The sequence below is a fragment of the Panthera uncia genome, chromosome X (genome assembly GCF_023721935.1).
Source record: "Panthera uncia isolate 11264 chromosome X, Puncia_PCG_1.0, whole genome shotgun sequence".
Lineage (NCBI taxonomy): Eukaryota > Metazoa > Chordata > Mammalia > Carnivora > Felidae > Panthera > Panthera uncia.
In genome coordinates this window covers 12,511,926-12,526,780 of record NC_064817.1, presented here as the reverse complement: position 1 = coordinate 12,526,780, position 14,855 = coordinate 12,511,926, and the positions used below count along the sequence as shown (strand labels likewise).

General features: G+C 43.5%; 1 protein-coding gene and 1 pseudogene across 6 annotated transcripts in view; one reads left to right on the top strand and one right to left on the bottom strand.

Annotated features, from left to right (window-relative positions):
* REPS2 (RALBP1 associated Eps domain containing 2) overlaps positions 1–14,855 on the bottom strand; it is a 213,469-nt gene that overhangs the window by 119,591 nt on the left and 79,023 nt on the right. The window lies entirely within an intron of this gene.
* Positions 13,802–14,134, top strand: LOC125931515 (ATP synthase subunit f, mitochondrial-like; annotated as a pseudogene).

Below are 14,855 nucleotides of genomic sequence, written 5' to 3'. Positions count from 1 at the left end.
AGCCACAGGTAAGTATTAAACAGGGCAATGAAATAATCAGATGTCAGTTACAGAAAGATCACTTCAGTGAGGAGAATGGAAGGGGAAACACTAAAGGCAGGAAGACAAGTTAAGGCCACATGAGCAACCCTGGCCAGAGGTCAAGATGAGCCAGAGTTAGGGAGAGGATGAGAGGAGTCAGGGAGGAAAAAGCCATACGGCCATGACCAGAGGAAGGCCCACTCCAGCAGTGAGATGGCAGCTAAGGACCCCTCTGTCAGCGGCTCGAGGGCCATCTTGCTGCAGGACCCAGATATCTGCACGCAACATCTCCAAATGAACCCACAAGTCAAGTGAAACAATGGGCACAACTTGACAAAGGTCTGAGAAGTCAGCCACCTAAGAGAGAATGTCGAACTGCAAAGGCTGGAGGCACGGAGAAATGGGGGTGGATAAGCTACGGAGCCTCGGGCTCCCAAGCAGAAGCCAGAACCAGGCAAAGCTCCACTCATGCACGCACCCTAGGAGGCCTCTCCCAGTTCAACTCCAGCGGTTCTGTTGGCTGGGTGGAGATATTTGCGAGTTGGTGCCAATTTTGAGCTCTGCCAGCGTTTTTAAGAAAAAATAAAAGGAGAGAGAAACCTTCCACATCTGTCTGCTTAAGCCACATACATATGGTCCATTATGCAGTTTCTCTAGACACAGGAGAATTAGATTTGCTTGTATTTAAAACATTCAAACCCTTAGTTTTGTTTCAAGTGAAATGCAAATATTTGGCACTACAAGTTATTATCTCCGGGGAAAACAGGCTGTTTATAATGAAAGAGACTTCAAAAGACTCATTAAAAAGTAATACTATTAATAAAATCCCAAAAGGTGACATTTACCCCTGAAGTATCTTAAAAATCAAGCACAGTTGAATAACATGAATGGCAAGGAGGCATTACAGGGAGAATTTACAAAGGGCGTGTATATTGTTTCAACCACATAACATTTCTGTTTAGAATATAATCTCACCCTGGAGGCATCCTGTAAGTGCTGCCCAAGAGTCCAGCCATTTTTCACCTGAGGATGCAATGATCTCATGCCAGTGTCCTTCTGGTACCTCGGTAAACAAACCATCTGGAGTAGCAAAAGCTCATACAAAGCCCACAGTGAATATGTGAGAACACCTCACCCATAGTGCAACCACTGATCAAAACACGATTTCATGAGCAAAGATGTGAGAAGACTCAATCACTCAATCACCCCTAATGAGAAACAATGGCTAACAGGCTGGTGAGACCAGACGATAGCCCGAGTGAATACTGATCTGCCTAAGGAAAGACCACGGCCACTGATCAGCCACGGGGCTGAGGCAAAAGAAGAGTCAGAGAGGCAAATGACAGCCACGCTGATAGGTGGGATCATTTACACCACACGAGGCCTGGTACAGAAGTATCAGTGAGTGGCTGTGGTTGCCCACCCCACAATGACATGTTCTACCACACCCCCTGCAGTGAGCTGCAGCCACGTGACTGACTTCTAGCCAATGCAATGTGAGCACCAGTGACCTGCGCCATTTCCACATACGGTTAGCACCCTGTGGCACTCTATGCTAGTCCACAAGGGCCGCTGCATGGGGGATGGCACAGCGAAAGGACAGAAGGAGCACTGCTGCCTGAATCACCATGGGGAAGAAAGCTGCCTACCAATCTGTTAGAGGAGTGAGAAATACACCAACGCACTGAAATCATTAAAATGTGGGGCATATTTGCATAGCAGCTGTTAGTTGAACTATCCTTCAAGCAAGGCCCAGAGAAAAGGCAGGCCTGCCCCGTCTCAGTGGCACAGCCATTCCTGCACTGACGATGGAAGGATGAGGCTTTGTTTTGTAATCTGACCACCTAAAGACAGGAGACAATTCTGAGCCCACACAACTTTATAACTTGTCCCCGTAGATGACCTATAGGGACAGCAAGAGTGTGGATGCAGCCATCTTTCTATGTCTGGTTAATAGGAATTTATCTTTTGTGGGTTTGAAGGAGGCTCCCAGGGAAGATGTACAGAGTAAAAAGAAGAGAGAGGTAGGGTAAAGCTGTGGGAAAACTATTAAATGAGGCACAAAGTAAAGGAGATGGAACTCAACAATTTTGTTTCGAACATTCAACCGGTTCCCCTGTATGATACCCTACAATCCTATTTATATTCTGTCTCCCACCCCGCTCTCACTATAATAAAAGGTCGATGAGAGTGGGAAAATTGGTCTATTCTGATCACTGCTATATCGCCAGCACCTAGAAAAGTACCTATGCTCAATAAATGTCTATTCAATGAGTGAACAAGTAACTGGACAAATGGTCAATTCCAATCCAGAGACAGAAAGGTTAACCTGAGCTCTCTCTCTCCTATGATGATGAGAGCCGAACTTTATATGCATTTACCAAATAATGTCACCTAACAGTGTAAAGGCTGGGCCCTCTCCCTGACCTATGAAATGAGAAGGAAAAAAATTCTCTTTTTTTCTTTTTCTTTTGAGATAGTTATAGATTCACAGGAAGTTGCAATAAATAACTTCTGGTTCTGCCTATAGAGACGTTAGTTAAAATTAAATCCTAACAGAGCAATTTAACCTTATCAGTTTCTTCATGGAAATAAATCCATAAAGATGCAAAACTCGCTCAGGGATCTAATTTCAACAGCTTAGGAGGTTGATTGCTAAAGTGTAGGAATCTGAATCTAATGAGCAACACAGAGTTGCTGCTTATTAAGATAAACTAAATTTTAAAAGTAATCACCATAGACATAGTGCTTTGCTAATTAGGTGCCAGGCATTATAAGCATCCAATACATGTGACCTGTTTTCATCTTCACAAAACCCTGTGAAGTGGATTCTGTTATTTCCATATTGCAGAACAGGAAACTGAGGATTAGGGAAGGGAAGTGACTTACCAAGATCACACATATATATAAAAATGGTAAAGCCAGAACATGAGCAAAGTTGTCTGTACTCTTTCTTAATCAGCAAGCCCTATGGCTCTCCCTGTCTTATCCATCTATCCTGTAACAACATACCATTTCCTTTTAAGAAACACCCTTATGGGGGGCGCTGGGTGGCTCGGTCGGTTGAGCATCCAACCTCAGTTCAGGTCAAGATCTCACAGTTCATGAGTTCAAGCCCCACATCGGGCTCCCTGCTGTCAGTGTGGAGCCTGCTTCAGATCCTATCTCCCTCTCTCTCTGCCCCTCCCCCACTAGTACTCACTCACTCTCTCTCAAAAATAATAAACATTTTAAAAATCAACCTCACTACTCTGAAAACTATAAAACACTGACAAAAGAAATTCAAGATGATGCAAAGAAATGGAAAAATATTCCATGCTCATGGGAAGAACAAATACTGCTAAAATGTCTATACTACCCAAAGCAACCTACAGATTTAATGCAATCCCTATCGAAATGCCAACAGCATTTTCTGCAGAGCTACAAAAAAACAATCCTAAAATTTGTATGGAGCCACAAAGACCCTGACTAGTCAAAGCAATCTCGAAAAAGAAAACTGGAGGTATCATAATTCCAGACTTCAAGTTATATTACAAAGCAGGAATAAGTAAAACAGTATGGTAATAACATAAACATAGACAAATGATCAATGGAATAGAATAGAAAATCCAGAAATAAACCCGTAATTAGATGGTCAATTAGTCTTTTACAAAGGAGGAATGAATATACAATGGGAAAAAGACAGACAGTCTCCTCAACAAATGGTGTTGAAAAAACCGGACAGCTACATGCAAAAGAATGAAACTCAACCATTTTCTTTCACCATACACAAAAACAAACTCAAAATGGATTCAAGACTTAAAACGTGAGACCTGAAACCACAAAAATCCTAGAACAGAACACAGGCAGTAACTTCTCTGACAGCAGCCACAGTAGTATTTTTCTAGACAGGTCTCCTGAGGCAAGGGAAATAAAAGCAAAAGTAAACTACCATGACTACATCAAAATAAAAAGTTTCTGCACAGCAAAGGAAACCATCAACAAAACCAAAAGGCAACCTACAGAATGGGAGAAAATATTTGCAAATGATATATTCAATGAGGGGTTAATGTTCAAAATATATAAAGAACTTCTACAACTCAAAACCCAAAGAACAAATAACTCAATTAAAAAATGGGCAGAAGACATGAATAGAAAAGACATTTCTCCAAAGAAGACATCCAGATGGCCAACAGACACATGATAAGATGTTCAACATCACTCATCATCTGGGAAATACAAATCAAAACCACAATGAGATATCACCTCACACCTGTCAGAATGACTAAAATCAAGAAGACAAAAAACAAGAGTTGGAGAGGATGTGGAGAAAAAAGGAACCCTCCTGCACTGTTGGTGAGAATGCAAACTAGCACAGTCACTGTGGAAAACAGTATGGAGGTTCCTCAAAAAAATTAAAAATAGAACTACCCTACAACCAAGAAATCACACTACTGGGTATTTACCCCCCAAAATACAAAAACACTAATTCAAAATGATACATGCATCCCTATGTTTATCACAGTGTTACTGATAATAGCCAAATTATCAAAGCAGCCTGAGTGTCCATCAATACGTGAATGGGAAAAGATGTGGTGTGTGTGTGTGTGTGTGTGTGTGTGTGTGTGTGTACATATGTGTGTATGCAAACAATGGAATATTGCTCAGCCATAAAAAGGAATGAGGGGCACCTGTGCGGCTCAGTCAGTTAAGCATCCAACTTCAGCTCAGGTCATGATCTCATGGTTCGTGGGTTCAAGCCCTGCATTGGGCTCTGTGCTGACAGCTGAGAGCCTGGAGCCTGCTTCAGATTCTCTGTCTTCCTCTCTCTCTGCCCCTCTCCTGCTTGCACTCTCTCAAAAATGAATAAACGTAAAAAAAGTTTTTTTAAAGGAATGAAATCTTGCCATCTACAACAACATGGATAGAGCTAAAGAGTATAATGCAAAACAAATTAAGTCAGTCAGAGAAAAACAAATACCATGTAATCTCACTCATATGTGGAATTTCTAGATTTTTTTTAACGTTTATTTATTTTAAGAGAGTGCAAGCGGGGGAGGGACAGAGAGAATCCCAAGCAGGCTCCACACAGTGTAGAGCCCGATGCAGGTCTTGAACCCATGAACTGTGAGATCATGACCTGAGCTAAAACCAAGAGTTGTACACTTGACCAACAGAGCCACCCAGGCATGCTCACATGTGGAATTTAAGAAACAAAACAAACAAGCAAAGGAAAACAAAAATAAAGACAAACCAAGAAATAGAGTCTTAACTATAGAGAACTAACTGATGGTTACCAGAGAGAAGGTGGGTATAGGTGTGGGTGAAATAGGTGATGGGAATTAAAGAGTATACTCACCATGAGGAAAAAAATAAAATAAAGGAACATGCTCACTGCAATGCCAAAAATCAATGCAGCAATTCTGCAGACTGAGGATCTGAGCATGGGATATGAATATCCTATACTTACATGTCCCTCCCATTATCTAGTTTAGTTGTAGATTTTGGCCCATAAGCTATTAATTATACAGAGAGAGCACCGTCTTATTTCTGACATGCCTATAAGCATCTGGCATGTTTTCACATCAGGAAAGAATCCTGTAGATAGCCATACAATACAGGTATTCAATCATTTATTTCACTGTGATTTTAGTATGTGGCAGTAACACTATTTTTGATTAACCTAAGAAATGCTTATGAATAATCACGGTCTCCAATTCTTCCATCAGGAGCCAAGATCTGCTGTTCCAGAAGGCCATTTTTCCTTGGGATTTTGCTCTTTGGAGAAGGCCAGGAGAAAGTGAAAAATCAGCAGTAAGAGGACACTTTGACAAGGCTGCGGACTTCAGTACCAGTGCATTAACGTGCCCAGCCCAATCCTTGTTAGGTCCAGTTAGGCCCAATCCAGTTAGGTCAAGGACACCTACCTCCTCCACTATGTCCTCCCTTAATACTCAAGGCAGTCTGAGGTCAGATGGGAAACAGATGTCCCAAGATCTAGGGCTCAATTCAAGGACTGCTTTAGACAATGAGGCTACAGATTGGAGGTGCAAAAAGAGTGCAGATTCTGGAGGAAGAAAGACTTGGGCTCAAATCTGGGATGGTCACTTACTCACCATGAGACGTGGGCCACTTAATTTCTGAACCTTCAGCTCCCCACCTAAAAGATAGTGGCATGGCTCACAGGGCTCCGCCTACCCACCAGCCTCATCTCCCTCCCACTCCAGGCTCTGGCCACACTGGCCTTCTTTCTTCTGGGTCTTGGACTGTATCTCCTCGGTGGGCTGTATACACGGTGGACTGGCTCACTCAATGCCCACACCATCTCCTCTTAGCAAAGCTATGCACTGCAGACACTGGCTAGGTAAAAGTACATTATCCAAATACCTTTGCTGTTAGAATTACAGATGGGACTTAGGTTCCACTAAACATGCCCATGGAAGGCTAATTCAAAACAAGTCACGTGGTCAAACAGGCAGGGAACAAAGCATTCACTTGGCGGGCCTGGGTCAGACTCAGCGTGGAGCTGCAGCTAAAAGCTATGGCAGCAACTGCCCAGGTCTGCAGCTTCCTGACGGTGAGAAAGGCAAAGCTCCCTCAGCCGTCCAGCCATCCAGTCCTGCTGTGCAGTTTGAGGAATTGTTCCTGCATGCTCAGAACAGAGTCGGAATCTTCAGCCCTTCCAAAGATCTGGTAGGCTTTCCACTCCCTTATTAGAAACCCCTATTTGCCTAAGCTAGCCAGAGTAGACTCTGCTGTCCATAAGGAAGAAACGCACGACCTTAGCCTAGAGGCTTCCCACTCAGCCAGGAGCCCCTCTCCACACCTCCCGGCACCATCCTCCCTTAGCCTGGTTACCTCCTTGTCACCCTTCACAGCTCAGCTCAAGCAGCACTTCTTTGGGGAAGCCTTCCCTCACTTCCTAGCCCTAGGTGGGATTTCTCCGTCACATGCCAGGAAGTCCTCCCTTGCCTCTAGGCAACGCCCATTATACGTGCAGTGGCGGGACCATTTGATTCACATCCATCTGCCCTGCTTGACTGCAAGTCCCCTGAGAGCAGGGACCATGTTTGTAGTCTGCGGGGTACCCCTGGCATGGTGCCTGACCCACATAAGCCACTTAGTATTACTGAGTGGACGAGTACAGGACATAATCTTGCAAGTAGTCTACCTTGCAAGACTGTTGGGAGAACTGGAATGACACACACAAGGGAAGGGGCCAGCATGGCTTCAGGACCAAATAAACACTCGGTTTGGTAGAGACACTCATTGAGATAGGCAACTAGGGGGACGACACCAGCTGCTCACCTGAGATTGGGGGAATAGCAAAGGGCCCGGGGCAGAAATGGTGCCACTGTAAATAAGCCTTCCGTATTTACACCCTAGTATATACTAACTGAGACGAAGGGGTCCTGGAGAATATGCCAGAAACAAACACCCCTCTCCTTTCCAGCTTTAAAAGCTACTATCTGGGACCACGAGTTCAATTGGTTGTTTACATCTGAGAGGGTAAATCAGAGGTGCTCCTGTCTACCAAATCAATGTGGGCCCTAGCTACTACCAGGAAAGTTCTGGATACCATGATGCCCATATCTGCGGGGAAAAGCAATGCTGACCCCACAAATAAAATGTGCTCATTTACTTTCATCTAGTCTAGCTGACCTGTTGAGCACTATATGGAAGCTAAAATACCAGGTCTATCATTTTTACCCTCTGTCCACCCTGTCTCCAAGCATTGCTTCTGCAAGGCCTTAAGGCAGCACCCCAATGAATCCTACTATTTACTGAATTTTCCTTTTCCCATAAACATCCTTCAGTTTCAATGTCACGTGCCCTGTTCTCATACCCTGGAATCACCTCTTTCAATGATCCAGTATCTCTTTACTATTCTCATCTTGTAACACAAAACATTTTTCATGTAGAAGTGCCTCCCAGCAAAGAAACCGAGCAACTACTATCACTTTAATTGTTAAGAAGCATAGGTAGATGGCGAGCACCTAAAGAATATAATAAGAGACAGCTAAAAAAAATTTAGGCTAAAAAAAGTAAATTTCAGTACCAATTGAAATTAAAGGTTTAAAAAATAAGGCCTAGAAAATCTGAAAAAGAATTAGAAGTGGGTGAAGGAAATAAGAAGGAAGGAGGCTTGATGAGATGAAAAACAGGACCTCTTTGCGATAATAGTGACTAATCGGGTATCTAGGGGGTCCTAGGGAGACTCAGTGAAGTAGAACACATCAAACTTTTTCACCCCTTGGGACATGGCAAATCTCCAGCTAGGGTTTGAAATCAAATGTGGAATGTGTCTGATAAAACAAGATGTCAAGAATAAGGCACTTACATTCCTGTAAAATTTATCAAACCAGTTCTTCCTGTTATACAGAAAGGCGAACACACATACACTCTTTCCCACCCTCTTCCTCCTCCTCCCTCTCTTCCCTCAAGCCCTCCTATTTCAGCCAGAGGAAGAGAATTTAGCCAATTTAGCAATGGCAAGAGGTCAACACACACACAATATATTACCATTCAACATCCCGAACAACAGAAGATTTTCCTAGCCTAATGTTTACCCATAAACTAAGTAATTCTACTTTCTGCCCTAAAGATTATAAACAAGAAACTCCTGTTGCTGGAGGGCCTAAGGTGCTCCAGAACCAAGAGAAGCTGGGGTCCCCAACCTCCTACAAGGGCCTTCGGTGCCCAGACCTCCCCTCAACCACGCAAGAAGCAATTTTCCACATACACTGCAGCCTCTCACTCGCCCAAAGGAAGACACCAGCTTCTGGTTTCAGACTGGTAGGAATGACAAACCAGTAAAGAACACACCGATAACTCAAAAAAGGGGCATACGATATGAAGCAATTCACTGAAAAGGAAACACAAATGACTCATAAACGTAAGATACTCCACTTCACTAATAAAGAGAAATGTTAATTACAAGTACAGTGAGATCTCATTTTTTACCCATTTTTCACCAGACTGGCAAAGATGCATCAGATTTTTAGCACATTGTGTTAGCATGGGTATGGGAAAATAAACATTTTTGTATATTGGTGGTAAATGTGTGAATTGGTAGTCTCCAATTTGAAAATCTCTATAAAAAATAAAAATGTGTAGACATTTCACTCAATTATTCCATTTCTAAGAACTGGCCCTATGTATTGCAAACATGTATTGCAAGTCTGACTGCAAGCTCCAGATGTTGATCAGAAGGAGCTGATCGTGGCTCAGTCAGTTAAGTGTCCACCTTTGGCTCCGGTCACGATCTCATGGTTTGTGAGTTTAAGCACCACATCGTGCTCTGTGCTGACAGCTTGGAGCCTGGAGCCTGCTTCAGATTCTGTGTCTCCCTCTCTCTCTGCTCCTACCCCATTCGTGCTCTGACTCTCTCTCTCTCAAGAATAAAATTTTTTTTTAATTTAAAAAAAAATAAGCTGATCCATAAATGATTTATGGAAGACGCACACTATACAATACTATGCATTTAAAAAAACCAAAAAGGAGTACTTTATGTACTGCTATAGAATGCTACTAAAGCTCATCACTAAGTAAAACATGCAAGTGCATAACAGATGTATACTGTATGCTACCATACATGCAAGAAGGTGCAACTCCATGTTTTGTACCTGTTATATATAATTACATAAGAACACCTATATTCACTTGCATATGCATAAAATCATCCTAGAATGATACAAAAGAAATTTGTCATATTCGCTGCCTCTGGGATAGGGAACTGGATGGCCAGTGGAGGGGACGGGAGGGACACTTTTCACTCTACACCCTTTTGTATCTTTTTAATTTTTGACATTTTTTTTTAACTTTTAATTGCCCTGAAGAACAAGGGTATTTGAAAGCTCACAACCCACGATCCAAAACAAAACCAAAACCAAAACCAAAACCAAAACCAGTGTGGTGTTTGCCGTATAACCTGAAACAGGCAAGTAGCACCGTAGCGTGCTTTCGCCGCAGCCCAGGGAAGAGGGCATCGTCGGTGGCTGCTCAGCTCTAGCCACTTGGGAGAACAGCCGTGTGGCTCTCTTCAGTGGCTCGTCAGCCCACTGGTTTGACTGCAAGATGTGGAGAAGAAAAAACGGCAAGAACTAAACGTGGAGTGGCATTATGCTGAAGTACACACAGGGGCACTTTGCAGGGGACAGAGTCACAGCTATCAGATAAGGGGAGAGGGGAAAGATTCCAAGTTAAGGAAGGAAAAAAAATGGCCCAGGCTCCACTAAAACAAAGCAAAACAACATAAAAACCAACCCCCCACCAGGCCAAATGACCCTGAAAGAGCCCCCCACGGCCCGACCTGTCACGTAGGCCACTTCCCTGGGACAAGCACTAGGTAAGAAAACCAGAGTGGCTGAGACAGTACTGCGTGAGGCCCACTTGCTGACCTGCTTCTTTCTTCTCACACTCAGAGCACCGATGTGCTCGTGACTTGCCTCTACGCCACCTCATTCAATCCCATCCCAATCTTGCAGCCACAGCCTCTACTCCTCATCACCCCCACCCCCAGCGTCCTAGTCCCAACCATCCATAAAATACCCTTGACACCACAGAAAGTCCTCCCACTGCAAGGACAGTCTCCCAGAAAGTCTAGCTCTGCCTGTTCTCATCCAAACTCCTACAGTGAACAACTCACTCGCAGTGGCTACCAATTGTCTTCTGACTTCTGACAACACTGCTCCAACAGAGCCTCGGGGTGTTCATTTCTTTCAGCATCCTTTACACACTTCTTTTCCACTTACAACCATTCCGAATAAACGCGAGGAGCAGAGAGAATCTGCTTCTGGACCTAAGTACCTACAATTAAGTCCATAGCAGGATGGGGAGGGCATGGCAAGAAACTGAAATTGAGCGAGAATGAGGGGGGTAAAGGAGACAACTAAGTTCAATAAACGTTTTCAACTCACAGACTTTTAGATTAAAACGATGGCTGCTTAGCAAGGTCTGACAATGTCTGCCTACTCATTAGAAAACTTCCACCACAAATAAAGCCAAAACCTCCAAGTGAAATGGCAGGGTGATAAAGTTCTCTAAATTCTATCACTATTTTGTCTTTGAAGTAATAAAGACATGTGAGCATTGAGAATTTACCCCAGAAGACTGTTACATTCACCCCTTCAAAAAGAGAATAAAATATTACAGCATGCATATTTAGGTGCAAAAAGTGAATATGTTTTGATTTAAAATAAAAGATAAAATTTTTTCTAGTGAGATCTGCCTGGAAGTATATTTGATCTACCAAACCTGTATTCCCAAAGTCAGGTAAAAATATATTGCATATATTTAATATATATGTAAATATATACACATACAAATACACATATACATGAATACCTATATTTATTTATGTGTGCCTAAAATATTCCTGGAATGACACAAAAGAAAAGCTGCCTCTGGAATGTGAAACCAACAAAGACTGAAGGCCCATCCCTCTGGCCGAGCTTCACAGATAAAGGAGATGAGTAATGAGCTATTTTTTAAGAATGAAAAAATGGAAACTTCACATGTACAAGAAATATTAGAAAATTCTCAAACTTAATGTTATCAATGGGAAAAAAAAGTATACATGAATGAAGGCAAAGGAGAAAACAAAGAAGGCAAAAGACAAGACGAAGAGTAAGGTTCCCACACAAAGGACACTGGCTATTAGGGAAACAACAGTAGCTCCCTTGTGGCCAGGGTGTGGAGGGAGAGAAGTGAACTACAGTGACTGAAAAGGTAACAAGTAGGTGTGAACAGCAGGACCCTGAGGGCCATGTTCGGAAGTAGGTGATATGCAGAGAGCAGTGGGCAGGCCTCAACCAAGGGAGTAGGGTGATCAGATATGTATTTTTAAGACTATTTTTATATGCAGTAAGCATAATGGATTTGAAGAGGCAAGAGTGGAAGCAAGGAAAAAGAGTTACAGGCTGACAGAACAGATTCAGTGACAGAGGAGGACGGCCTGAACCAAGGAGGTGCAGGGAAATGGACAGGTAAGAGAGGCATTTAGAAAGTGAAATGGCCAGGACCTGGTAACTAAGTGGGCAGGAGGGCAAGAGATGAGTCAAAGATAGCGACCAACATTCTGGCCTGTGCTGACGGATGGAGACAGGAACGGAAGGGTGAAAGCTGGTTCTGTGGGAAAGACAGTGGGACATCTGAGTGAAGACGTCTGGCAGATGGAGATATGTGGTCATAGGCTTCCATACGGCTAAAGAGGAACAGAGTAAGAAGCGCACCCAGGCATCACCAACATGTGAGGTGCCGGTGGAAGAAGAAGAATGGAAAAAGAAGATTAGTAAGAGGTAGTCACAGAAGCAGGAAGAAAACCAGGAGAAGATGGCATCATGGACACCAAACAATGAGAGCATATCAAGACAGTGGTTAATGTCAAAAGCTGCCAAGGGGTCAATGGAGCAAGAACTTAACCCAAAGCAGTTTCTGGCAACCACGGCAAAAACAGATGCAGTGGAGTACAGTGGGAGCAAAAGGGGCAATTCTAAATCCTACACCAGCAAATTACAAATGACTATAGTCTAGCTGCTTAGGAAACTTTGCGAAAAGTAAACCACAAAATGACCTATAAACACATAATAGATGAATCAGGAAAGAAGACTTAGTATTTCTTTACAAATCACTGTCAACCCTCCACAGATATAGAATAAGCTCAGTCTGAAATTTCAAGGGGAAAAACATCTCACCCTGAACAAAAAAAAAAAAAAAAAACCCGAATTCATAAAGTACTAAGCAAAAAAACTATTCATTCCAATATTTGGGTGCTGAATTTGGCATAAGCATCTCTAAAATGCCAAGCTCATGAGCTGCAACAGCACTGGCCCAGAGTCCCTAAAAACCTCCCCCAGTACCCATAGGCCGCCTCCCATCCTATCATGAGGAAGGATTCGAATATAAGGCGACAGAGGAAGCTAGAAGAAAGCAAGGTTGCCATCAGCACATTAACATGGCAATGTGAGGGGAATGAGTTATCCCAGTCTCAGCTGGCACCAGGCCCAATCCATATTAATCCCCTACCACCAAAACCCTTCTCTTCAGATCCCCTCATCAACAAGACTAATACAGGTTGGCAATTTTCTTTCTGGGACGTAGAGTCTAGCCAAACTAAGTTGACAGCCATGAGGAAGAAACCTAGGAACAAAAGCAACAAAAACACATCAGCCATGAAAACCACAAACTGTGCTGTCTGGAGGAAGGCCCCTTGTTCTCATCTTAAACAGAAGGCAATGCTTCAAACAGGAGGGGGTGGGGCAGGGGCGGGGCTTCCACTGATGCCAAACAAACATTAAGAGAGTCAGACTGTCGCAGATTATTACAATGGACTGTTAAATCCATTCCAAGTCATTCATGTTATAGAAAAGAGAAGGAACTTACCCAAAGTCACACAGAGTTTGGCCAGTCCTGCACAAGAACCCATCTGGTTTCTTCCAGACGATACCTTAAGTCCTTCTAATGGCCAACTACTGGCAAATACTGTTGTTCAGCCCTGGCTCTCCTCAAAGCTCCAGAGCCATTATCTCCTACCATCTCTTTGACACCTCCTCTTGACTCTCTCAAAAGCTCAAATCCCAGCATCTAACACTGAGCTCATGATCTTTCCCCAGAACTCTCAAGGCCAGTTTTTCATCCAGGGCTTCTTAGCTTACCAGATGATATTACTATCCATCTGGTTCCTGAGCCAGACTAAGAAATCACGTCCTGTGTTTGAACTCCAACCCTATCACTTCCTAACTGTGACTTTGGGCAGATTACGTAAGGTCTTTAAATCTCAGGTTTTAGCATCAGAAACATGGGATGACATAGCAGACACCCAAGACTCCAGGATGGCGTCATCCATACCAGTGAAGGAGAAGCAGCTCATGGATGTCAACTTAGGAGAGCTGCCAAGCTGGATACTGATGCAGGATTTCACCCCCTGAAGGCACTGCTGGAGCGTTTCAAGAGATTACTACCAGTGTTACAAGTATGTCAATGTGAAGAAAGGGGCCATCGCTGGGATTTCTATGGTGCTGGCAGCTTATGTGCTTTTCAACTACTGTCACTGTTACAAGGAACTCCAACATGAGCAGCTAAGCAAGTACCACTGAAGAGGGCCCAGTGTCGAGGCACATTCTGCATTCCTGACCATGGCCTTTGCCTGGTACCCTTGACTCCTTTCATACTCTAATTGAGAATTAAAGAGGACTGGTACATGGGAAAAAATGGGACAACAGGAATCACCTCATAAGGCAGCTGTGAGCACTGAAGGGGATGTGGATAAAATGCTAAGCACTAGCAAAGAATGTTGTACACGCAGTTCCCTCTATATTCTTGCCTACTCCCCCATTCTCATCCCCTGACCTGGTTAACACCTACAAATCCTTCCCATTTCAACTCAAATGTGGCTTCCCACTAAAAGCCTTCCTTGATTGCCCCCTACCTGCTAAGGGTAGGACATAACTGCACCCCCACACTGTTTTTCAGCCTCAAAGCAGTGTAATTTCCATTCACAACACATATTATAATGACTTATTTACTTTGCAATGGTTTGATTATTGACCACCTCCTCCAACTGCCTAGAAGCTCTATGAGGGCAGGGACTGGGACTGTTCCACCTCCATAGGTATATAGTAAACATCAGTTGAACGAAGAAGCATGTCTATTAGCAGGAAACGTGGACCCAGAGATTAGAAGTCACAGGACACCAATCCAAATAAGAACACATGGCATCCTCCCTGCCAGGCGACTAGGTAGAAAGGAACTCGTGATCCCTATCTGACCACTGCAAAGGCCATGATTTCCTGCTTGCGTGAGCATCATTCTAACAGTTCAGGATCAGGACTCCACAGCACTAGGATAAACTCCAC